This window comes from Coenobita brevimanus, chromosome 13 (genome assembly GCF_032717465.1).
Source record: "Coenobita brevimanus isolate Jiangsu-jjx chromosome 13, ASM3271746v2, whole genome shotgun sequence".
NCBI classification, from domain to species: Eukaryota; Metazoa; Arthropoda; class Malacostraca; order Decapoda; family Coenobitidae; genus Coenobita; species Coenobita brevimanus.
The window spans coordinates 53750812-53754500 of NC_136966.1; the positions used below are offsets into that span (position 1 = coordinate 53750812).

The following is a 3689-nucleotide window of genomic DNA, read 5'->3' on the forward strand; positions in this document are numbered from 1 at the left end:
AGTACAAACCTCCATGGTAACTGGCCACCAAGCTCCACAATGTTGACCTGATTAGTTCTACTTTTTGCCATCAGGGGCACCACTTTAGGAACCATAACCCATGCATTCACTTCCTCGTATAAAATTTTCTATGTTATACTGGTACCCCTTTGGAGCCCTCTGGATAGTTGCCCTTCAATTTGGTAGCAGACAATAGACAGATATATTCCATTATAAGTTATAATGCAACTGATCACTGCTTAAGTGTGTAAATTTGCCATTGGATCTCTCTGCCAGCTGAGTTGGAGATGAATGTGTACTGTGCAGGGAGGCCAAAATTAATGGTTAGTACACAAACACTGTAATGATTGCACTCATTATTTATATGGAACTAATCATGAGTTACTGAGCATCAATCGTTTAATTTGACAGAATTTTGATGAAGATAAATTCTTTTAAACGTTAAGTATCGTCATTTTGCGGAAATAAACGATTACGTTAATTAAAAGTCCCATGCGTGCTCAACACCTTACCGTGTGCCCTTCGATCTCTGTGTCTCTGACCTTAAACCTAAGGGTCTTGTCACACTGAGGTATGACCGTGTTATCTGAGGTCGAAGCTGGAATCAGAATACCATGTTTCACGTGTTCCCGTTCTGGGGATTACATTTTCAATGTTGCATGCATAATTTCTGGCACTTGGAAACGGAATGTTCAGGGCGTGGTACACCGAAAAAAGTTCTTCTTCAGCTTTATACTGACTACATGATCATAACCTAGCCTAAGTTTCAAGCCCAACCTGAAGTGTGATATGGCGATGCTCAGCTTGTGTGTTGGCAAGAGGGGTCCAGGAGTGACTTGTAAAATCACCTTCTATCAGCACTTCACAATACATCCTCAGCCGCCACTCCACTTCACCTTCAGCTATATGAGAGAGGAGTATCCAGGCATCGGATTTGGTGCCTTTGGATGTCAACAGGGAGAAAAACATTAGCCAGCCGGTGTCTAGAGGGGCGTAGTGGAGGGTCAGTTCTGCCTCGACGATATCCACTTGTACACCGTCTATTCGTACAGCCCTGCTGAGTAGGTCAAACTGAACCGACTTGTGCTGCTTGACATCCAACATCTTGCACTCTGTAGGTAAAAAAGAAGTGAAGTTGATGAGGCTGGGGTACTGACAGGGACTCTGGCAGGTAGGATAAATTTAATAACAGAATGTATGGATGAGCACATGACAGAGGTTTGGGACCATTATTTAAATTTGCTAGTCAATGAACTAACTTTATATGGCAGATGTGATTCGCATCTATAAAGACAAAACGGTAGCAACCAATTTCATTTTTCCTCCTTTGAAGTGTAGGGGTCTGAGGCAATGCTGCTTTTGTTCTGGTACACTGACGGCGGTACATGACCACCCTACTACTATGAGTGGCATTACGTAATCGAAAACCTCTAGTAACCTCATGGAGATCAGACTTACACAGGGACATCATTCCTACAAGGACGTTCTAACAACCAGACCAACAATCACTTTGCTGTACTTAATTACACAAGCACTTGCAGAGCAAGAGCGGATGTTTTGTGTTTAATGGTAGTTGTGTGTGTGTGTGTGTGTGTGTGTGTGTGTGTGTGTGTGTGTGTGTGTGTGTGTGTGTGTGTGTGTGTGTGTGTGTGTGTTTTATCAAAATAACTCAAACCGTTTTTATCCGAAACCAAACTTGGTGGAAAGGTTTCGGGGTAGACAGTATGGAAACCTGTTAATCTTGAAATCAGTAGGTCATTCAAGGTCACAGGACTAAGCGAAGCGGCGACTTAACATAATTAACTTAGTTTTCATCCAGTTTAGATCAAACTTGAAGAGGATGGTTGATAGTAAAGCAAGAATTAAGTGATTCAGTTTTGAGAACAATCGGTCAACATTCAGGGTCACAGGGCAAGGTGAAAGTTCGATTCATGTGTGTGGGTGTTGGCTGAATAACAATAGGCCAAAGATGAAAGTCACTGGAAAAGAACTTGAACGGTTTTTATCCATTTCCAATTAAACTTCTGGGAGGGTGGATGATAATGCAAGAATAAATGGGTTCAGGTTTAAGAACAATAAAAGGTCAAGAGCACAGGAAAAGGTCATTAGTTAAGGTCACTGGGCAAGGTCAACTTACATAGCTTTTTATCTGATTAGAACCAAACTTGTTGGAGGGGCTAAGAGTCGGGCAAAAACGACGGTATTCTGTTTTGAAAATCAGTCCAAGGGCAAGGTCACAGCAAGGCTAAAGAGATTCGAGTTTGAGAACAGTTAGTTAAAGATGAAGGCCACATAGAAAGGTTAAATGAAAAGGTCATTATACAAAGTCAGCTCATACAATTGTTATGTTTTAAACCAAATTAGATGGAATGGTTAAGGGTTAAGCAATAGTTAAATAATTAAATATTTGGGAGTAATCTGTTGTAGATCGAGGTCAAAGGGCTCTGTCAAATATTCGGCTCTTAGAGCAGATGGTGGGCGAGGGTGTTTCTCTCTCTGAGGGCTTGAGCTTGTTAGTATTACACCCGCACGTGAAGGTGCTAGGAGGTTTTGTGTTTGGTCCATTTTGCCTGCCTGTCTGTCTGTCTTTCTGTATGTCTGTCTGTTAGCAAAATTGAGGGAAAAAATTGGATGGAACTGTACCAAAATTTGGCTTAACGGTTCAGGAGTATCAGAGAAACAGGTGATTTATATTTGGACGAAAATCGCCATAGGTCAGGAATCAAGTGCAAGGTCAACTCAGCTAGTTTTAACCCAATCTTGATTAAACTTAGTGGAAGGGTTGGAGGACAGGAAAATGTGAAGTGAATTAATTTTGAAAACAACCGGTCGCAGGACAAGGTCAATGGCCTGGCCCTTTATCTCAGATACGTTTGATTCGATTTGGCTCAGACTTGTTGGAAATTTATGTAAAATATGAAATTATTCTATTGTCAGATATAGTTAAAAGGTCAAGGACACACGGCAAAATCAACTTAAACACTTTAGATCTGACTTTAACCAAACTTGATGGATGTTGTTCAGCCTTAAAGCTCTTGCACACGATCAGTGGCACCTGTTGTACCACAGCACGCTACGCATTGGTTTCCAAGCATGGTCACGAATCACACTATATAATATGTAAATCGGAAGTGGGGAAGGAGCTTCATCACGTATGTATGATTACCTTCCAAAAATTTTCATTACTATACTCACTAATAACAGTATTAGTAATAGTATAATAGTTCATTCATTCATTGCCAGACGCCATGTATCCCAGACAGGGTGGCCAAGGGCTTAGAGTTAATTGTTTTACAGGGAGGGGCACTAATCCTCCACCAACCCCACTTGACGTAGGGATGCCAACAGCATCTGGTGTTCCCAGGCGGTCACCCATCCAAGTACTAACCAGACCCAACGTTGCTTAACTTCGCTGATCGAACGGGAAGCGGTGTACTCAACGTGGCATGGCCGTTGGCAATAGTATAATAATAATAATAATGATAATAATAATAATAATAATAATAATAATTTTAATTTTAATTTTAATTTTAACAAAAATGATAGTACAGGTAATAATAATTCATAATTCGTCCCTCTTCCTCTCTTCCTTCATGTCAACTGCATCTTCTTCTTTCCCCATAGTCCCTTTATCTCTCTCTTCATTCCCTTCTTCTCCTCTTCCTCCCTTTCCCTCCCTTCCTTTCCAC

The 3689-nt window shown here is 41.0% G+C and overlaps 1 non-coding gene across 1 annotated transcript; it reads right to left on the bottom strand.

Annotated features, from left to right (window-relative positions):
* Window positions 1-3339: 3339 nt before the first annotated feature.
* Window positions 3340-3458, bottom strand: LOC145416985 (5S ribosomal RNA). Its single transcript, XR_013900374.1, has one exon. It is a non-coding gene; the product is annotated as a 5S ribosomal RNA (ribosomal RNA).
* Window positions 3459-3689: the final 231 nt, after the last annotated feature.